This window comes from Echeneis naucrates, chromosome 17 (assembly GCF_900963305.1).
Source record: "Echeneis naucrates chromosome 17, fEcheNa1.1, whole genome shotgun sequence".
In the NCBI taxonomy this organism is placed as follows: Eukaryota; Metazoa; Chordata; class Actinopteri; order Carangiformes; family Echeneidae; genus Echeneis; species Echeneis naucrates.
The window spans coordinates 7,199,584-7,223,205 of record NC_042527.1 but is presented as its reverse complement, the minus strand read 5'-3'; the positions used below and the strand labels follow the sequence as shown (position 1 = coordinate 7,223,205).

Genomic DNA, 23,622 nt, shown 5'->3' with positions numbered 1-23,622 from the left:
CAGGCAATTCAAATTAATTGCGTTTAGGAATTATATTAACTAGAAACACTAAACACAAAAAAGAATTGGTGCTTCCGTTTGGGAAAACTGCTCCATGAAGGGAATGAGGGGGATGACTGCAACTGTATCAGTATTACGCTGGGACTGATGAGTGACTGATAAAACTGATTTCTCGTCTGTATGCTCTTATTATCTCTGATAAATGTGCCGTATTAATCACACTGTAAAACGTTTGACAACACTGGTGTTGATTTCCTGTAAAACAACAATAATAAATATAAAAATATAAAAGGTTATAGCATCACAGAAATCTACATTATTTGGAGCTCAATTTTATTTGCCCATTTTTAACTCCTGGAGTTTCTCCTGGCAACAGAAGACGACGACTCTTGCCAAACCAAAGTATAATGTGGAAAGTCCACTTGGGGATTTTTATGGAGAGCCTTGTAAATATAACTCAGTGTGGGGCTAAACTGAAAACTGATGCTGATGAAAAAAAATGTGTCAGGGAGATAAGAAACTTCTGTTTATGCTTTATTTTAATTCAACTATTACAATTTAAAGATGTTGTAAGACTGCAACTGTAAGTATAAACTTGCTTTCCCACTCCACAAAGTTGGAGATAAAAATCACAATGTCCTTGAACAGTGAGCAAGGGGCCCTTGCTGTATTGCTGGTTGTTATCTCACATCCATCTCCATCCACAAACAAAATAAAGACCAGGATGTACTCCCCAAAAAATGCAAAAGCAAATAAAGATACCAACCCAAAGGAAAAGCTGTAATAAAACAAGATCTCATCACGTACAACAGAAAAAAAACAATTTCTTTAAGACATTGTTTGTAATGTTTTGTTTTGTTTTGTATTGTTTTTTTTACAAGGGGCAATCACCATGTTCAAGTTTAAAAGAGTTATTCCAGAGAAAGCGATAATGTTTAAAGAAAAAAAGAAGGTCGTCGCATTTTATTTCAATACCCTGCTTTGTAAACATTGATGCTCCTGGCATTTCTGCTGTTTACACAGACAGGTCTCACACCTGGATGAGCTGTTATGGGAGAGGCTAAGCCTGAGCTTTTTTTTTTTTTTTTTTTTTTTTAAATGAGTGTTTCCAAAGCATGGATATGTTTAAGTGCACAGCTTTAAATGTCAGGGAGGTGGGACGTAATGTTGCGCAGAGCGGGCAGAGCTCTTTCAAATACTGGATCTGGCTCCCTTTCACCGGCAGAAATGAGTCAGAGTGCTCACATTAAAACATATTTGCTGTGTGAGTGGTGATTAAAATCGCCACCAACGGGCCTTGAACCTGGTAGGGCCATGTAAAAACAAAGCGCTGCAGTCATGGCTACCAGGTTACCAAGGGAACGAGCCCCACACCGCTGAATGGTGTTGTCCCAGCATTCACACTAAAATACTTCATTATACTTGAAGAGCTTAAGCTGAATTTGAATTTAATTTGCTTTGCAGGGTGAAAAAAGAAGATGCTGCATATATACTCCCTGGTGCCCACTTGTTGAAAATAGCTTCTCATCAGGCAGCATAAATACTTAGCAATGTCATTATAGGTGATATTAAAAAAATAAGCCCCGGATATGAATGTATGAGTGCAAATCACTGGAGTGGTAATTTCAACATCTGCTGAGTATAATTACATTTAAAGATGACATGTGAGTTCAGTGGGCAGGCGAGTCATGCTCAGCAAATAATGGTGAGTCATCCCATTTAGGAAAAGCAAAATATGTTTGCTATTTGTGTAAACTTCCAGGAAAATATGGGGGAGCAAGACATTATATGGTTTCTTCGGAGGTGTTTCTATTGAACCTTTGTTTGATGTGTTTTCTTGCATAAAAACCTGACCGGCAGGACTATTTAAATCGACCAGGTATGAATGTAGGAGTAGGTGGTGTCGCTGCCAATACGTCACACCTAGTCCAGGGCGTTTCCCTCATGTTCACCCAATGTTGGCAGTTATAGCTAGATAAAACTAAAGTAAAACTCACGTAACCAGTCAAAGACACACCTAAAGCTGAAAAAATATACACGTACAAAGCTTGTAAAGTGTAAATTTAAGGGTCTGTCTGTAAGATCCTGTTTTTTAAAATCCCTCTTTCAGGCTATTTGATGTGACTCAACCAGACGCTGCAGGAAACCATGAGGAAGAGCTTCCTTTCCAACGAAATGAGCCAATAGTCTCAGCCCTTCCCCATCATCCCCCCATGGAATCAAATTCAAAAATACATCATATGGAGTGAATAAGTCTTACACTAACAGGACTATTTACCTAATGAAACAGTACTTTCCCATACAAGTCGTGTTCGCTATTTTCTAAATAGAGTGCATTGGATTAGTCAGATTTCAACAAAAATTATGTTGTGAAATCCCGAACGCTTGCCAGAGCCTAAAAGAGAAAACAGAGAAAAGCACTGAGATCAGAGTTTACCAAAATGAGTTGAGAGCAGCAGGTAAAATGTGCAAAGAGTCAAAATAAGGTTCATTAACCAGAAAGCTTCAGATTTGGGAGAATAAACATAATTGCTTTCTTTTTTGATGGTGAGATGTGAAGACTCCCGTGTGTGAATTTGATATGAAGCTACATCCAGCAGCTCTTTGACAGCCTAGCTCTGCCGAAAAGTAACACAATCCACAAAAGAGCCTCTCTCAACTTTTTTTACTCAGCATATTTAATTGCATAGATTCAGCCAAGATACAGCCAGTTCCTCAACTAAGCATCCCACCAACACTCATCTTTACTTCTCAGTTTTGTACAGGTTAGCAAATACAATAAATTATTGTATTGTATTGTGCTGACCTAACCTAACGACTGCAACTTAATATTTAGCATGGAAATGTCAGAGTGTTCTTGATCATTTAATCTCAGTATGACAGTATCCAAAAATGTTATTCCTTTAATGACTCTGTATATTTATTTTTTCATTAAATGTTAAATCCAGATTCATGCATACAGTCCCTGCACGTCATCTATTTGCTGGCTGTTCTAAATACAAACACTTGTGTATTTATTGAACAGGTGCAGGCCTTATATTTAGAAGCAGACAGAGGTGACAGTTGTGAGTTTAAGATGGAAACTAGCCTTCCTGCCACTCACCCCAAAGGGTGTCTGAGTTCAGAATGAAGATTACTGGGAAGGGGTGTGATGAGTCATTAGATGAATAAGCTGTATATTTACTATGGTAACGCAATAACTGCTGCAGACCTAACGGAAGTTATGAGATTAAGCGCTGTGAAATAAATCCTTTCAGTGCGTTTTTTTCAGTGGAGCACAAAGAGGACGCAGCAGGCAGTGTGATGAATGTTGACCATGGCCACATGTCTAAGTGGGAAATAATAGGAAGTGTGTGTGGCAGAAAGTGTCTGGCTTCCACAACGACGAGGTAATTGGTTTGTGGGAAGGTCAGCTTTGTACTCGGCCCACAGACAAACACAACAAGCGCTGTTTATTGACCTGTGAAGAGTGATGAATGCTTTAAAGCAGCTAATCTCGTGTCAGTCTGTGATTGGTTGCGTGCCAGTTTGTCAACATCGACACAGCAGCTGATTCGTATTTGCCATCATGTCAACTAATACAAACAGAAATTTGCTCAGAGTGCAGTGCAAAGTGAAAAATAAGGTGACATACTTATTACTTTTAGTTTGGTTCTCTTTCATTTGAGTAGATTTAGAAAGGTTTCTATAAAATTTGGTGCAGGCAATCTGCTCAGGATCAACTTTATTGATCTCCTGATTTTCACTCCAACACTACAAGGCTTATGTTTGTGGTTGAGAATAAATATATACCAAAAACAGTGTGAATTATCTATCTATCCAGGAATGAAAAAAAAAAAAAGGAATGAAAATGTCATTTGTTAACTTCAAATAATAAAGTATTAAGTTAATGAGCGTTAAGTGTTACAATATAACTGACCAGCCATTGTGTGTCTACGATGCCTACTGTGCAAGGTAAATGCTACGCACAGTTTAGGTTCCTCACGTGGCAGCTCAGCAGCAGAGAGAGAAAAAATACACTTAAATCCAAATAGAATCTAATTGTCTATTCCCCAAGAACTACACAGCACGTTGTGAGTTACAGATGCTAAAAGGTAAAACGGCCGCTATTGTGGAAGACCATTGGAGCAAAACGAGCTGGCACGTGCGTAAAAAGGCATTCACGCTACAGGAACTGGACGCAATGAGCACGACAGCAACTAGTTGCGAAAAGACAATTTACTGAAGAAGAACTTTCCCTTCGTGCACCTGGCATATTATTTCTTCTTTTAAGTATACTCTCAGAACACACTTTGTCCCCAAAAAGCAGTGGCTAGAATAAAATATAAAATGTAGATGTGATTTGCTCAAGTGACAGGGCACTTAATGGACTTTCTTTATGCCTTACACTGAGCCTGAGAGCACAACAATTATGCTAAGTGGTTCTTGGCAATATAGAGAAAATGCACAAAAATAATAAATATATAAAGAGGGGCATTCAGAATAAGCACCCTTCACATTTATAGTAGACTTCAGTATGTTCTTTGGCTGTAAGAAGCTTTACATCCTGTAAAATAAAAGAGCTCTGTTGCCACCTACTGGACCAAAATCATAACTTGCATTGGTACAAACATCAAGATTGTTTGTTATAACTCGAACAAACAAGTGAGGCCAGACAAAGGGTGTAGGTTTTTTGTCTTTTGTTTTTACTCTCATTCTTCACTGTTAAGATGAATCAGAGAAGCATATGAAAGGTGTCACTCATACTAATGATACAGAGAACCACACTGTAGGCACTCAGCGGGTCCACACTTCTCGCTGGACCGTTTTGGTGTTGTTGTGGTTTTATGGGCCACGTCTTAACTGCTTTGGTGGCAACATGAAACCATTTTGTAGCATAAACTCACTGTGCAGCTCAGAATCCAGGCGCAGCGTTACCAACCATATACTGCAGCATTTAGCAGCTGTAGAACCACTTCTTTATTTTTATCTGTTCAGGTTGGCCATCAGTCTGTAATTACATAAGTGCATTCGCATCATTCTTGTGATTTCACAAACCCAGATATTCAAATCAGACTGATTAGGTTGTGGTGGTCAAATTTTAAAGGTCAAGGTTGGCATGACCACACAAAACACTCTTTAGCCAGCAATCAACACTAAATGAGCATCATGTATAGAAAACTGGTTTAGTCAACTTAAACCTTAAACCATCATCTTTAAACACGTTATAAGGAACTTATTGGAAAGAAGTTCAGTGAGTTTTTAAGCTTATTTACTGAATATATATTACTGTGACAGTGAGACAGTGAAGTAAAACCAGAAGCTGACAGTTACTGTTAGTTCATTACTTGAAGCAATACTGTCACATTGTTTTAACATAGTATTTGATACATATCAACTGTAAAAGATCATAATAGGCTAGAGTTGCGTTTGAAGTGTTGTTACTATATATGATTATAAAATGGCACAGAAAGAAGAAATGAACAAGAAGTTTAACATTTTTTCCCCTTCATCTATGTTTGCGCCCATTGGGTTGTTTATATTCTGTCTTTAGCTCTACTCTTCATACACCTTTGGACTGTTGTCATAACGTTACAGCTGAAATATGTTGCTGTGTCGCTCCATTTCTAGGCCTTTATGCCATTTACAATATCCCTTTGATCCTCCATAAGCTGCAGCCCAGAATGGGGGCAGAATGTTTTCAGGTTTTCTGAATGGATTCTCATATATGTGATATCCTACTTTTAAGAGAATTTCAAATTTGGCACAAACATTCATTTTGGCTCACGGATAGTCGAGGTCATGATTCACAAAATACAGCTTACTCCTTGTGAATGTGGCATCTCTGAACACTTTGATATATCACCTTCAGGGATTTATAAATTTTGGTATAAAATATTCATTTGGACTCGAGGATCAGCTGACTAGAATTCAATTATCACAGGCCAAGGTTAACTGATGCCTTTTATTTCAAAGTATTTGAAGGCGACTGTTCAACTGTGTCACTTTGGAAGGGGACATTGTGACCATAACTCGTGTAACTATGCTGCTGGTCTGAGGCAACCTCCAGACCATAATCCCATTTTTCATAACAACAACAATTTGAATAATACATTTAAGGGCACGTTTCACAGTGCTCAAAGATGATTTACAGGAAGAAAGCCAACCAAAAACATACAACACAAGCTTCAGGGAGAAAAATGGCCACAGCACTGATGCTCAGTGTGTGTCTGGGTATGGTGGAGCTTCCCCCAGGTTGGATGGTAACATCAGACATGCTTCCTTCGCTCAGTGCAAGGAGACCATCGTCTTCGCCGTCTGCCTGTGCTGTGCTGGAGCTGCTCTTAAATTGTCGGCAACACTTTTGCACCCCAGGGAGCTCGTTTGGAGTCCATTGGGAGACAGTGATTTGGGGATATCTTTAATTTTCCCCGCTGATGCCACTAGATGTCATACAACCGAGCGGCAGCCGCGGGTGCTGACCGTTTATTACCGGCAGAGCCCGCCTTCATCCGTTGGATCATCTGGCTGAAGGTCTCTCGGTATTGATCGCTCGCTCTGAGAAAGTCTCTCACATTGACGCCTCGGAGCTATAAAGGTACAAACAACCGCGTTTAGATCCGTGCGTCATCGGGACTCCGGTGCGCGTCGTCTCTCCTTCGCGCCTCCGACCGGAGCACCGGGCTCGCAGTAGCCGATCGGCCGCTCGTCCTCCAGTTAATCCGGAGCGACACAACTCCGGATGGCCCCCTTCCGGAGAGACTCGGCTCTCCGGTGAGGGTGCGGAGGAGATGCGCCAATCTGCGGGTCTCTAGCGCTGTCGTAAAAACCGAGAGTGCGGGAGCAGCCAGTCCGCCGTCAGCGCAGCGATGCCTGGAGTGACCAAGTACAATCTAGTGGATGACGTGCACGATCTGAGGGTCCCCATGCACAACGAGGAGGTGTTCAGGCATGGGGTCTGCTTCGAGGCAAAGGTAAGGAGCCCCTGCAACAGATGGCCGAGCATCAGGATGTGTCAGCCAGCTGCTGTACTGTGGCTGCATGGCTGTGACGCTGGTGGCGTTCACTGACCTTGTATCACTGGGGATTTTGTCTACTTTACTTTACTTTAAAATGGGCCTGATTGTAACTCTGTCAACAGTGAAGAACTGGCTGATGAGTCGATTCATGGTGAATGAACTGTTTCAGTCATTTTTCAGAGTAAGATTGTACACATTCACTGGTTCAGCCTTTTAAATGGGATGATGGACTGCATGCGTATTTTTACACCTTCTTTAAGTTGGATGTGTCATCATGTCTGACACCGACCCCCAACATCCTAAGCACTCTCTCGGGGTTATGCTTGCTATGCTACTGTTTAATGAATGAGCTGAGAAATTGGTCATAACATCAGATGAACTTACAGCCTTTTACTTTGATGTCATTAGCAAAGACAATTGTTTATTGCATGCGTTTCTAAGAATTTATTGTCGATTTGATAGTTCAACAAATGCTGACATGATTATTTTCCCTATTATACATTTTGACAGTGACAGTGATAAAAGTAGAGACGCCCTTTGTCAATGAAAGTGAAAATATTTAGAGTGCATATAAAAAAAATATGCTCAGAGGGGAATATTGCCATACATGTAGAAAAAATGTGTAAAAATTAGAATAAGAAAAACAAATGAATGCGCCAGCTTACCACTGACCAAGTAAGCACATTAATTCCCCCAAACTTTTATCACTTGAATCTTTCTTAAACATTTTACAGTACATTGGCAGTTTGGAGGTTGGTCGCCCTGGCAGTCGAATGGAGATCGTTGCTGCAATGAGGAGAATCAGAGTAAGACACTTCTATATGTATGTCCTTGCCTTGCGCAGACCACTGAACATGGACATTACAACCATGGCAGCCCAGACATATCAAACATGATCCAGTGATTGGGACTGGTGCATGCGCATGAAACCGCTCTCTTTATGTTTAGCCTCCTAGCTTGTGGACTGAGGGTCCTTGCTCCCTTCCAACGTCCTCTCTGCGCATAAATCACAGGTCTCTGAAAAACTACAGACTCGGCAGATTCAGTGGGCTGTCAGGAGCGCTTTAAATCATGGCAAGATTCAAAGGGCAACTCAGATTTAGGGCTGAGGAGAGACACAGCATGCAGGCTTCTTTTTTGATGTGATTAGAAAAACCAACGTCTCTCAAGTCTCCTTTTATTATTTAGGCCAGACAGGGCCACTGGAAACCCTGCCATGTCATGTCATTACACTCAACTGCAGTGTTACAGAGGCACTGGAAGGAGAGGATTTAGCTGTCTGTCAGCTTTTATATCTAATCTAACATCCAAGTTATTGGGCCACATCCCTAGTGACACCCAGGAAGAACTTAATCCTTAACTTAATCCTTTAAGTGCAGTGCAGAATAAGAATTACTGAGTTTATTTCTTTACAGATTTGACCATTTTTTAAATATTAGAAAAATATGCAGGTGTGAATAAATGATGAACACATTCAAATGCATTCAACCGCTTGAAAAAAATCTTTAGCTGAACAATGGACAAGGCTGTGTGAAGACCTTGTCAGTCTCCAAGTCTGTGTATTCACATATGAAACAAATATATTATAACAAATACACAAGGAAGTAATTTTCATCAAACGTTGGGGGGGGGAAAAAAAAACATAAATTGAGGGATGAAATTTTATGGGAAAAAAATGAAGTAAAAACTAACAATTAACGACACAAACCACACAGCACCAAATGTGGCAACAGATTACACACAAGTCCGCAAGAGAGTCAGGTACTGAGCTGTGATACCAAACTAATGAAGAGGGAAGACAGACAGAATATTAAAAAGGCAGCTTGCCCTGAAAGTATTCACTGTGGCTTAAGAGATAAGACCAAAAGCAACTTAGCACAACCTGTAGCCTTGGTTCTGTTTTGGGGCCATGTCAGTCTGAGTTTCTGAGGCTGATGTGTATGTAGAAGCAGCCTGAACGCTTCCTGTGTTCTATTTGAGCCCCATCTGACAGCAGCATGTGTGGAGATGGATGGTCCTCCTGTCCCAGTTTATGTGTGGCTGCATTACCCTGGATGACAAACATAGGGACAGCGAGTTGTCTCCTTCACCTGACTGTCCACAGTCTCCAGTGCTCATCAATAAAAACCTCCACGCAACAATAAGATAAACTGGATAAGAGCATGTGACAAGATGGAGGGCCTGAATCTACCAGTGAAATGTATTACGGCTGAAACGTGACACAGGTCACCGACTTACAGAAAGACTTTCTTCACATTCATTAGTCCTAAAAAAATCACAGAATGTGACTTGTCATGTTGGTAGTAACAATATTCACTCTGTATTTTATTCTTAACTGTCAGTAAAAGACTGAAAAAATAGCTTAAATCATGCAGAAAATAAAAGACCAACGCCTCCATTGTTATTTTTGCACAAACCAAAGAAAAGATGACAGAAAATATCAAATTCTTTCGTGCAGAGCGGGAAACAGCTCATTCACTGAGCAACACTGGTGAGTTCACAGAACTTCAACTAATCAATTAATCATCTGATGTGTTCAAAGGCAGCAGTGTTATTTCACATAAGCTCTGGTTGTTCTTAGATCTTAGATTTTAGTTTATGCCTGCAGTGGAGCCAGAGAGCACAGGCTCCAGTTTTAATCACGGAGAGGGATGAAAGTGTCCCACTCATGTCTACCTCCCTCTGGGAAGTCTGCCTTTGAAAGCTTAAGCAGTTCCCAGAAACAGAAACTCACTCAGTGTCTCAGTGTTTACTCAATCTCACATTTCCCCTGAGAAGTAGACAGTCAAAAATATCTTCCTGTCTACATCATTCCTTCTTCATTTTCCAAGATATCAGTTTTCTTGTGTAAAGACAACCTTCATAATGGCACAGTGTGATATTTAAACCTACTCACAACATATGAAGTAATAGTCTGGTCTGCTTTTATCCTTTGGACTTCTCAATAGCGCTCGTTGAATGTTAACCTAAATATCATTCTTCCACAGTATGAATTTAAACTGAAGAACATAAAGAAAAAGAAGGTCAATATTGTCGTATCCACTGATTGTGTCAAAGTGATTCTACGCAAAAAGAAGAAGGTGAATACAAAATATACTTAATGATTAATTATCTTGTCTTATCAAACCCCTCTGTGTCACTGTCAACTCATGTTTTTGTGTTTGTGTTGTAACAGAGAAAAGGGTGGTCATGGGATGAGAATACCATCCTGGTGACACAGGATCCCATCCACAGGTTGGTCCTCCTGATGATATTTAAATCAGAAACAGCCAAATAACCAGGTGACAAGCCTGATCTAAAGCCCATTAACCGGATTTCATGTAGTGTTTTGTCTTAACAGGATCTTTTATGTCTTAACAGGATCTTTTATGTCTCACATGACGCTCAAGACCTGAAAATCTTCAGCTATATAGCGAGAGATGGACAGAGCAACATTTTTCGCTGCAATGTGTTCAAGTCAAAGAGGAAGGTAAGTGTGAGTCCCTGAGAAAAGGAGCTATTCAACTAGTAAGTGTAGACACAAACTAATAGAGCCTCACATGGTCTTCCACCACTGTGCTCAAGCTGATGACACCAGACCCAGAACATGGAGGATAATCAGTGTGGCATTTTGGAAAAAACTCTCTCCATCCATCCCAATTGCAAAGCACACACTTTAAAGGGGGCCTGGTGGCTCAGTACACTTCAGAGGTTGCTTATTATTTCTCAGGCAAGCAGAGTAACTTCCTTAAATCTTGTTGTGACTGTTGTGTAGATAAACATGATGCTGAATAGGGTGTGATTTTTATATAACACAAATTTAAATTTTATTAAATTTATTGAAAGTTTTTAGTGACGTGGCTGAACATACTCAACATACAAAAAAGCCTCCCATCAGAACCGATGCCTAACATCACGGAACCTACATCCATTATTTATATTTTAGTCTGGTGTACGGCAAAGTCCTGTCGTCAAACTCAGCTGAAATTGAAAACATGGTTTCAAACTATTATTTAAAAAATGTCTGCTTTGGACTGAGAACATCAAAACAGGATAGAGGATATGCAAAGTAATAAGAGACAGACTGCCGGTCTCCTTGCGGCTTTTGCTGATTTTAACCAACATGGAGAAATCTCCAGCTCAATCCTTTAAGTTGACTGAAACAAACACATACCGACCAACGTGACTCACTCACGGCTTTTGTATTTCAGCTCCATATTTTGTACATAGCCTCTAATGATGATTTTTGCTCAATGCCTTAGTGATGCATAATTCTGTTGGACCTTCACATTCAATGAAAGGCATGTGCTCCTCCACATGTCTATGTGTCAGGCAGAGACAATTTTTTCCCTCTATGACAAAGACAAAGCGTCAGTGAGGCTGACTCTCGTCCCTTCACTATGGATACCAGACAGGCAGTGATTTAGTGAAGCTGCATACTAATCATTCAGGTGGGGAGTAAAAGTGTGCCATTCTTTTCACTAAAAACAAATTTTTACCACTGCTCAACAAAACACCTGCAACATAGTCATAGACCAAGTCAGCGAGGCTTCGGTACATCCCTAAGGATATAGACTCTTATCTGGGTGTTGCAGACCAAGCATACATGCTGAGTAGGAGGAGATGGACTAGTTGATAAGAGATTTGATTTCTCATCGCTGCATGTTGCAGCCCAGCAAGGCTTTGATGTCAGATTTGTACTTACTGAGTCTGCCCGGAAAAACCAAATATAACTTAGTATTTATAGAGCAGAATAATAATTTTCTAACTTTATTTTTTTATTATCATCATTTTTAGTTGGTTCACCTGATTGAAGCTTGAATTGATTTGATATATTAATGAAATGCCGGCAGGCAGAATGATCCCTCACAAGCAGATAGCACCAAATATTTTTCATATAGCCTACTGCCCAAAAGATTCAAGAGAACGCTTAAATCAGACATCAGAGCTTGGTGAACATATTTTCAGAGGCAAAATCAAAGTGTTCAAGTCAAAGAGGAAGGTAAGTTTGAGTCCCTGAGAAAAGGAGCTATTCAACTAGTAAGTGTAGACACAAACTAATAGAGCCTCACGTGGTCTTCCACCACTGTGCTCAAGCTGATGACACCAGACCCAGAACATGGAGAATGATCCCTCACAAGCAGATAGCACCAAATATTTTTCATATAGCCTACTGCCCAAAAGATTCAAGAGAACGCTTAAATCAGACACCAGAGCTTGGTGAACATATTTTCAGAGGCAAAATCAAAGTAAAACATTGAAATGGTGAGTTGATCCAGCTTGCGTGAATTTCATGATGGCAGCTCATAATGTCAATCAGTAGTGATACAGAGATGGCAACACTGCACATGGCCCCTGTGCAGTGTTGTCTGACAGCTTCCCACCAAATCACAACCTAATTCAATAAAACAAACAGCCCAAATCTTAACCAGGGCAGAAACCGGGTACAACCATAACATACATACCAGGAAACACGTCAATAGCCTACAAAGCTTTTTAACTCCATTAATAACAAAGTGTACAGTCAGACAAACAAATCTGCAGGGCGATGTCAAGAAATGAAATAAGCCACAGAAAACACGCCAACCAAGCCCATTCATAAACAATAGGCTTATTTACCATCCAAAGGGCCACAGTTAAAAATGGATCAAGAATGAAATTACTCAATAAATAAATTCAAATTCCAATAAATGCATCAAAAATATTAAAAATTAATAAAGATATAGTTGATAAAATGTGAAAACAGACTACATAGTTATTGTTGGTGCATTCAATGGTATATTCATTCATTTATTAATCATTTTAGTCTTTAATCTTTCATTCTTCCTCATTTTTAAAGGTTGTCCAGCTTGCTGTGCAGAAAGTGCTTTACCTTTACGCAGAATCAGCGTCTTCTCTTTAAATTGACCTTTGCACCGTCACACACCGTCACTTGTGTTTGTTTGTCTGTCTGTCTGTCTGTTTGTGGCTCCATGCTCTTTCAGATCGTTGCATTCTGTTACAGTCTTCACAGACTGAGGCTCGGGGTCTGTCTTCCCCACTTCGGCATGATGTTAGCCGACTCCTAGCTTGGCAGCTAAGACCAGACTTCAGTTGTTGGCAGTTGTGGCTAAACCACATGTGTCAAACTCAAGGCCCGCGGGCCACATCCGGTCGGGATACAATTATATCCGGCCCGCGAGATCATTACGTTCGTCGGGTTTTTAACGGCCCGGCGTTATGAGGCGTCCGTAACACTCAGACTACAAATCCCATGATGCAGCGCAACACCTCCCTGACGTCACACCAATAAGCCATCTGTGGACGTTCACTGTAAATAATTTTTATTATCCCTGAAAATGGCGAAAGGAAAAGTGGAACAGGTGGGAGGCAGAGGATATATTTAGTGACATTGGCAGTAAGCCTGTGTGTCTGTCTTTCTGGTGTTAATGTGGCTGTATTTTAAGAATTTAACGATTACAATGTTTTGTTTTGTTTGGTTTTTTTTTTCTAGTTTGCACTAGATATTTTTATGGAGAACCAACCACTTGTACTTCCAAAAGATGTGCATCCCTGAAAAAGATCAAATGTTCCCTTAATTTTTTGAGCAGTCTATAAAACAACCAAGTCACTTTTAGTGAAAGGATAAAAGAACATGTTGGAAAAAGGTTAATTTCAGTGGATTTAGCCCAGGACTGAACTGCAGCACTGCTTCAATAAAAACAGCCCTGAAATCGATCAGGCGAGTGCTGGTGTCCCAAAGGCCAAAGAATATTTTCCCACCTTCACCATTTTTTTCTTCCATCAATAAATTATGAACACAGTTATTGACAACCAAACCAAAATGCCCAAAGACTTGGCATTTACGTTTACGATTACGATTATCAGAATGATAACCACTTATTTTTCTGAACATCTCAGTTCAGCAGCAAAGGCATTCTATAGTTTAACCTTATATCAACCTATTTTTATGGCCTAATAACGTACCTACCACCTATCAGGACAAGGTCTGTTTTAGCGAATTCTCACAGGCCACAAGAGTGTTTTTAGCTAAAATCCAGAAAATCGATATTAGAGAACGCATTTGTGAGGGCAGATGTAAAAAGTAGAATCAGCTCTTTTAGATAGTGAAGATAGTGATGTTGTCTATTGGAGCTCTATGTGACTCATGGGACTATGTCTTACGTGAAATTGCTGGGATAAACAGGATTCGAGCAAACATTTATTTGAAACGGGATGTCTATGCATTTGACAACCAGTTGCTGAGTTTCGAGCTATCACAAAATAAGTTGTCCCTGATTGATGACTGATTGATGAAGCAGAGCTTCCTGCAACAGCAACAGTCCTAATCTTCACTCCCTTTGCCATGAAAGTTGCCTTTTTCTGAAATGGACCAACCTGTCTGTCTCCTCACACAACCACACACAGGAGAGAGAGGAGGACAAAAGAGCTCTCTGTATGTCATATCTTCTGACTGAAATCATCCCTCTTGCTTTCCTTTGTCCTCATTTTTCCTCTCATTCTGCCCAATTTCATTCCTTCCACTGTTATGTGTTCCCACCTGTGCACCATCGCACACACATACATATATATACACCACTGGCAATCCACTTTCCCTCCTGTGCAACTTTTCTGTCACCTCGTTTTCTCCCCAACTGTGTCCTCTCATTTTTGCAACCTTCCTTGCTGTGCTCACATGCGCGCACAAACACACATACACACACATTCTCCTTTTCTTCGCATCCTTCCTCACAGTCTCAGGCCATGAGGATTGTGCGGACAGTGGGCCAGGCGTTTGATGTGTGTCACCAGCTCACCCTGCAGCAGAAAAGCGATGACCAGGAGGATGAGGAGGGGGGCGGCGACGAGTCTGAGGCAGTGCCAGGTGACTCACACCAACCTGCATATGCACACATACAGTCTCACACACACACAAAATTGCTTCCACATTTTCAGCCCCCAGCCCTCCTGTCTCTTTCCTTTCAGTTTTCCTTCTGTCACACACAAGCTCACTTTCCCTTTGCTCTCCTCACACAACCACACACAATCTCCCGAGGTTTTCGCCTCCTCTCTCTTTTTTGCTTAATCACTCACACAATTAAAAACCCTGTGTGCTTGCATAAAACTAATGGTAGATACTGTGCACACTGCTTCTAAGAGAATACGTTGTTATCCACCGCAGATTGTTTTCCACCTGCCCAAGCTGCAGCTGGGGATTGGTTCTGGTGAATCGTGCAAGCCGTTGATCAAAGACCTTTCATTTCAGCCAGCTCTTGGCCCTCTGCCGCTGTCACTGCCTCTAGATGTGTTGTAAACTATATAGCACACAATGAACCTCGCCCCACCCCCATATGTGTATCTGGTCTCTCTGCAGCAAAGAAGAGGTTTGCGTTGTCAGAAGAGACAGACCTTGAAGCCACGACAGAGGAGAGCATTGAGTGTGCCTCTTCATCAGACCTGGAGAAAAGCAAAAAGGATGAGGCCCTTGGTGATGATGGGAAGGTAAAAAAATAGTTGTCCTTGATCATCAGTCAGTCATTCACTGTATTTTCATTCCCATAGAGACAAGAGCTTTTATAAAGCCAGCAGAGAAGAGGTGACCACTGCAAAGTGTGATTTATGTATCCTTCTTGCACTTTACTGTGTAACACAGCAGCTGCTGCAATGGAGCGCAGGAGCTGATTAATTTTCAGGAGCAATTAATCTGACATTTAGATTCAAGATTCAAGATGTTTATTGACAGGTGCACAGTAAAACTCAGTTCTTCCTACTGTACAGGAATTTAGAGATAAGTGGGAAGAAGCGGCGGGGGGGGGGTAAATATACATAATATACAATATAATAAAATAAAGTATTAAAATATAGCAGCAAGTAATTGTGCAGCTGGAAATGAGGTAGTGAAATAAAAGCAGCAAAGGAAAATAGTACTGTTTATCGTCCAAACTAATCAATTCCTCATTTAATCTATGAAGTCTTAGGACACGGTAAAAATCAAACATTGTAAAGATATAAACTGCATTTTACATTAGTTTTGTGCAATGAACTGTAAAAATAATCATCCAAAAGATACAGCGGATAGATGGATAAAATGGCACAGAAAAAAAACACAAGATATATATAAAAAAAAAAAAAAACAACACAACAATACTGCCCACTAGACCTGAGCAGTCAACAACAGTTCAATATTTGGAAAGTGCAAAATGTATTCTTCATTTACATGTTGGAATAAGCACCACAGTTGTGTAGAAGAGGTCTCCCCCGATCAGTACACAATTAGTGGTGTAGATGGTGACACCAGTCATCCCAGGCTGATTGGTACAGACTTGTCAGTTAGACTGCAAATGTTTTCTTTTTCTCCCTCCTGCCAGCGAGCATTAGACTCTGCCATGTTAACGTAATCTTTTACTTCCAATTCCGTTTCCAAAGCAAGGGCGGGTGGTGGAACAGAGCTGATCAATGTAAGATTTCCACCGGGGGTCGTCTTTTATCACTGGGAGGTTTGATTATGTCTGCTGAGTGGTGTTCTGTGGAGGAGAAGCACCGCCAGGCTGGAATGGATTAGTCACAGAGGGGTTGGACATAAAACTGTAGACTTTATCAGTTACATTGATTATCAATTTCACACTACAGGTGCAATCAAGGCCAAGAACCATGACATAAGCTAATGCTTCTGGCCCAAGTACGGCAACAGGCAGCGTGCACACTCTTCCCCGAAGATCAACACAAAGATTCCTACATCCAATCAGAATGGAGGCTTCACCATTAGCGAGATACAATGGACTTTCTGTCCACGGTTGGAAGTCAGTCTTTGACCCCGTTTTTTCCACCCAGAGATACTCATGCATGAGAGTGTAGCAAGCTCCTGTGTGGACTATGACTTTTCCATGGCATGCATTTATTGAAACTGGGACAACAAGCTGTTGGGGACAAGAGGATGTCCTAAGTGGATATCATGGGGTCCAGCAGAGTTCCTTCCTTCTGGCAGAAACATAGCACTTACCTTTGTTGAAATGATGGGGGAAAGATTTTCTAGATTTTGGGATGTTTGGGTGACCCCTGCTGCCAGTAAGAAGTAGCAGAGTTGCCACTGTAATGTGCTGAAACTTAGCCTCAGGTTTCTCTTTCATTTTTGTGTGCATCCAGTCCTGCATCCCTGTTTGTTTTCTTTACATTCTCACTTCTCTTGTCTGTTGTCCTGCTTCCAGTCCCTTTTTTGGGGTTTCCCTCCTCTCAATTCTCAGGTGTACTACATTTGTAATTTCCTTTCTTCCTCCTTATCAATGAGGTTATTTCCTTTTTCCTGCTACAAGCTTCAAATTAATCGCTATGGCATCCAATGATTCCAATGATATGCTTAAATAAGAACAACATGAGGTTGATCTAGTTTTACCAGATGTGACTTCAAATTTCTTTGTCTGCAAGTGAAAAGGCCTTTCGTCCTTCAAAGTAATAATGCAGATCATATTGGTCTTCCATCTCAGACATGACACATAAGCCTGGTCCTTCGTGGCCTCTTTTTCAACTGCAGCAGTCAAACATACTTATGTGAGCCATAATTCACTGTCAAAGGAACTTACAGCAGTCCATACAGAAGATTCATAGACCTGCTTATAGATTCCACTGATTGAAACCCCATTAAAACACCACCCTCACACTTAGATTCATGAGTCTGCTCTGTGTGATTGGCATGACTTCTGAGTGTTTGGACTAACTACTGAACTTAGGTATCATGAGCGAGTCTAAAGGCTGACAGAAAAATGCTTTTAGTGGCAGATAAAATAAAAATAACTTTTTATTTTTTTTTTATTATGTTGGCAGTGGATCAAATTTACATGCACATGTGGAGAAAGTTGTCTATAGAGACAAATATACAACACAGTGACCAGATATCTGACATTCAATTTCCAGCTCAGCATTCAATATATCACCATTAAACTGTCCAATGTTTGTCAATGCTGTAAAAATGGGGACGGTCCAGATGTTATGTAAATCAACAGCAGTAATTAACCCTCCTGTTCTCCTGCAGTCTGGCTGTCATGCAATGTCACACTTCACAGATGGAGAATGAGCTTCTTATTGCAGTCCTGTCACCTCATATCTTGCCCAATAAATTTCTTGCTTTCACTGTTTTTCTACATAACATTTACGCAGAGGAAGCAGAAAAAATCCCTGAGTGGGCTTGGCCTCTTAAAACCACGTAGCCAGTGATCATAGAGTAGCAGTACCTGTTAAAACGTATATATAAGTCAGACATACCAAATCCTGCGTCAACAGCAGCTGCAGTAGAGCAGCCACGGCTTCAGTATTGATTTTAATTTGATATGAAGTATAACTGTCTATACAACTCCACAAGGTGGATGCATCATTAATCTCACTCTCTTCTCACTTCAGGAAAAGCAGGTACACAATGTATTTACACTTCGATGTCTCATCACAAAGTTTGTATCCAATAGGTTAAGCACCCATCTCTGTTTTTTGTTGTTGTTGTTGTTGTTGTTGTTATTGTTGTTTGTCAGGATAAAAGCAGACAGGCTCTTTCTCAGTCTCTTTGCAGTTTTCCTCTTGAGTATATCGGGTTAGGGTTAGGGTTAGGGTTAGGGTTACAAATACACAATGTTTCTTTTTCTTTTCACCCCCACTGTTACTCCATTCATTTAGCATGGTTTGCTATCATTACCTGTATTTCACTGAGTTGTCATGCTATAATATGCTGTCCTTTGCTTCAATTATTCAACGCGGAAATATGCTAGATTTTGTTTGGAAGCATTGACCACTGCTGTGGAGGTTTTCCCGCTGCACTCTCTAAAAATGACTGTGATGGCTTCATGATTATTCCAGCTGTCAAGGCTTCCCCTGCTGACATTTAAAGTTAAAAAAAAAAAAAAGGAAAAGAAAGAACATCGCAGGCTTTCACACATCACAGGGTTTTCAATAAATTTCTCTACCGTAGGTGTCTGATGACCCCCCTCTGCTGCTGAGCTCTCCCATCCTTGGAGCTTCTGTGTCAGGTCATTTGTTAGCAGAGGCTCCCTGCTCGGCGGAGCATCAGGTCCAGCTCCTTCAGAAACAGCTTCAGCAACAGGAGCAGCAGGCACTGGCAGCCTCTGCACAGGTGCTGATGACGGCAAACAGTTTTCAATTAACCAGAAACACTCACAGTATACAGTACACTTAAGTGTATTTTTTTCTTCTTCATTCATTGATCAAATACTGCACTTTTATGAAGGCAAGTTATAAATATGCTACAAGAGCAGGCGACTTACACACAACATACACTGAATAGCATTTACAAAAATGTTTGACAGCAAACACACCCTCAGTCCTTTAACCCAAAGGTTGTTAAAGTGCAAAGAAAATACTTAAATCTATTTCAAGACTTTGTGTTGCTCAATACAACTTACTAAGCAAATAATGAAACAAAAAATCTGGCTGCAACAAAACAAAGGGAAACTACAGTTTCATCTAATCTGGAGCATGATAATTGGAATGGTTGGAATTTCCAAACTCAGCAGTGTGTTAAATAGGATGTGACGAGGTATTTCAGGTTAGTTCTTATCTCTTTCATCCCTCTAATCTTTTATCTGAACTTTTGAACTGATTTATTATTGAGTTAAATGGGCCTGAGCCGCAGCTTCAGGGATTGTGAAGATTTGAATTAAAACATTTTTTCCTGAGTTTCATTAAGAGAACTTGAATCAAAATGCTGATGAGTTGTTTTCAGCTTCCCTTTCTCCCCTAATATGGGCTCCATATAAACCAGAGCCTTTCCTTAAGTCACGGTGAAACTTTTCTTATCAGTTTTTAAAAATTGTGGAATTCAAATCGTGATTTTCTTCTGAAGAACAGATTGAGAAAAAAATTAAAAGGAAGGAATTGTTTAAATGTGTCTTGGCATTTGCGGCCACCAGTTGCTACTTGTATTTGTCATGCGAGCTGATGTGTTTTGGCCTGCTCAGGTTCATGTGCTCCAGGAGCAGCTGTCAGTGGAGATGTGTGCACGGAGCGAAGCCCAAGCCAGAGTGCAGAGGCTGCTGCAGCAGAACACTGACCTGCTGCAACACATTTCCCTGCTGGTCAAACAGATCCAGGAACTGGAGCTCAAAGCTGCTGGCCAGTTAACATCCAGTAAGTCATATTTATCTTGATTGCCTGGAATGCTCTTTGTACTTTTCTCTGTTCTCCTCTGCATAAATTTCTGTCATAAAATCTGACTTTTTCCCCCTTCATCTTCATCTTTTATTCAGTTTCCCTGCTCCTTTCCCCTGCTTGCCGTTATGCCTCTTTTTCCCATTCACTTCTGGAACACAATTAATTATTATTGGCAGACCCTTCAGAGGATTCAGCGCGGCTCTTTGGTCTGCCCTTCTAGCATTTCACCAAAGGCAATATGCTGCTATACAGTCATGCGTTATCAAACGCTGTCAGCTCAAACATCAACCCTTTCCACATAATCACATCTGCTTAGGTCAGGCCTCTCTTCTTGCATGTCTGTTTGTATGCAATAGCTAAAAATATCTCTGTGATTTGTTTCATCTTGTGTGTCTTTATCACTTTCTGTGTTTTGATTTATCCTCAGTGGGATCCCAGGACAGTCTTCTGGAGATCACTTTCCGCTCCAAGCCCCCCAGCATGCCTGGTGAACCGCACACCCCTTCTTCATCTGCAGGCCCTTTGGCATCTCAGTCCCAGCTGCAGATCACTGGCAGTGCCTGGGTTTCCACACTCCCCGGGTGTCCAGGCACTGACACCAGCTACCTGGGGCTCAGCAGCAGTGGAGTTCGACTTGAGTGCTTTCGCTTCTCCTCCCAAGGGCCAGACAGCCAAGAGCATGGTCAAGACACAGGAGAGACTCCCAGCGACGGAGCCCCAGATGAGAGCTCCCTGCTGGGGGAGCAGGTCCTCGGAGCCCTGGAGCTGCTCCGGTTTAGGGAGTCAGGGATTGGATCAGAATATGAATCCAACACAGATGAGAGTGACGATCGGGACAGCTGGGGACAGGGCGAGGGTATGGGGGCCGACAGTGCAGCTCGACTCATAAATGTGCTGAATGCAGAGAGTCTGTCAGACTCCTTAGGGGATGACATGGTTGTGTAGTGGTGCTCTGAAAGCTGTGCGCTGCAACTTTGACTATAAGCACCCTACTGACATTGAAACAGGTAAAATTGGGAATCTGAAGATCTTCATTAAACAGAAAACACGTATCGTGAGCTCAGTAAATAGCATTATTTACAGGTATAAAATATTTGTGGCTGGTAGCTGGACAAAGCCCTCACCACTGGTCTGTTTCAAATTTTACCTTTAAGTTTTTCACTCAGCAACAAAGAGCTCATCAAATGAATCTTATGTGAGAGGTGGAAATCTCAAAGGGAAATAATGAAAACAAACTTCTGAAAATCATGCATTTAAGCTTTGCTGGGTCTGTTGGTAGGGTTTGCTATTACTGCAAAGTCAGTGTTAGATTTTACTGCTGTTCACTCGCCAGCAAGAAACATAGTTCAGCATCAAACATAACACTCCTGTTTCTTCTACTGGCCCAACTTGTCACTTTTCAATAATGGCTCGCTTTTGCCCTGAAGACAGAACTCCACTTAGAAGACCTATTTCAACCTCCTGTGGTCTAATTTACGGGAGCACAACACAAGTTGTCAATTTCTCATCCAACACCAACAGTGCTAGAATAGTAAGTGCACTTGAGTCTTTTAAAGGAAATGGGAACTGGAAATCTGATGGATTTATTTCATGCACAACAATACAACATTTTGCACCGTGTGCATGACACGGCAAAAATATCAAAGGCCTGACCAAAATGTTTTTGCACCACACACTGCAGACAGTGTGCTTGGGGTTGTAAAAATGGATCCCATTGAAGACAAATTAGTCTTGTGAACACAAAGATGACCAAAGCTCTTATCAAGCCAGATTCCCTACAACATGCATCCATGAGAGAAATTGATTTAATTGGCAGAGAGAATTTACTAATAGCCTCTTTAAAAACAAAGAAAAGTAATAATAGCATGAAAGATTACATTGAATCAAATTTGATTTGATCAGATTTGAGAAGCTGGTATGAGAAATCACTAATGATGACAAGTTACAAAGGACCACTCTCCCAACAAATTAAAATGCCATTAAAGTTATTTTTGTCAAATTAATATCTTTATTAAATAAATACAAACAAGACTTAGAGATAACGATGCAAAGCAGCATGCTATCTTGCATGTTTACCATTTTCATCACTGCAGTGTTACCTGTTATATACCTACTGTGTAGGTATGATTTTTAGGAGTTTTACAGGTACAAGGTCATAAACTAAAATATCAGACCGAAAGAAAACTTTGGTCTGAGAGCAAATTAGTAAAACCAGTCAGTAACTAAATCTTTATCAGCTGCACAGTGCATACACTGGAAAAAAAAAAGATGTGCTTGAAGATAGGAATTTGGCATAATGCAGCTTAATTCAACTTTTAATACTGTGTTGGCTCAGACTCTCTGTCAGCCCTGCTAATATATATGTTGTATACTGTATGTCTGTGTGTGTGTCTGTACCTGGGGCCCACTGACTCATTGCCATCACCATGTGCAGGGCTTGTTATGTGGTAGTTGTTTCTGTGTTTTTGGAATTTGTGACAAATGTGGACGTGATCATTTTATGTGTTATCTAATGAAGTTCTATGGAGAATACGACAAATCTGTCAGCTCACACTCATGGTTTGTTGTTTTTTTTCCTTGGGGGGTGGAATAGTATGGAAAACATCGCTGTGCTTGCTGTGACACTTAATCTGTAAATGACACAAGTTTAAAAATGAGCATGCATCTGTCATGATTTCTTCTCTGTTCAGTATATTGTATATAGTTTGATTAACGTTGATGCTTTGCCGACAACACGTGGCATGATTTTGTTCGTGACTTTTCTTCATCCATTTATTGAAGAACATCTCTGATTAATTGGTACGTCTCAGAGGGAAACGTCTGACAGGGTGCAGGTTCTGCTACAACTGTGTCTGCTGCTTAAAAATGCAGCCAACTCATACTGGAAGTATTATATATTTATTCCATAATGCTGCAGCGACAAACTGCTGCATCACTCTTGCTCTGTATAGCAAACTTTTGGACCACTTCAATGTGTTCACAGTGTTCATAGTCTTGTGGCCAGCTGTCGCTGCAGCTCTGCCATACTGAGCGTGAGCCAAGTCTTTGTATCACTAAATTGGGGACGTGTCTTTGAGCTCTCTCCAAAATCGATAAATCTCTCCCTGGCCGTCCTCTCTCCCTACTCCTTTCCCTCACTAACCTTCTTTTCTTATTTTTCCCTGAAACTTCTCACCTCTTTCCCACTCACTTGTGAATACACAATCGGTCTGCTGTATCCACAACCATTATCAGATTTTCTCAATGTCGGTGTTTTCCTTTCCAAGGTTATGTCCGTTCCTGTGAAGTGTGCCGAAAATGAAAGTGCACTTACATCAGTGTTTCTCCTTGTGGAATATAATGTCCTTTCTGAAATGCCGTGTGGTGCCATTGTACGATCAGTGCATTTGGTGTGACTTACCAGTTGCGGAAATGTGCCCAGGGTCGATTTAAACCCAAATGTAGCCCTAAGATAGTGATTAGCAGCACCACTTCCTGGATTGACCTTTTCAAAATTTTCTCCTAACTATTCATAGCT

At 40.9% G+C, this 23,622-nt stretch overlaps 1 pseudogene; it reads left to right on the top strand.

Annotated features, from left to right (window-relative positions):
* The first annotated feature begins 6,598 nt into the window (after window positions 1-6,598).
* On the top strand, window positions 6,599-21,810 carry LOC115057983 (carboxyl-terminal PDZ ligand of neuronal nitric oxide synthase protein-like; annotated as a pseudogene).
* Window positions 21,811-23,622: the final 1,812 nt, after the last annotated feature.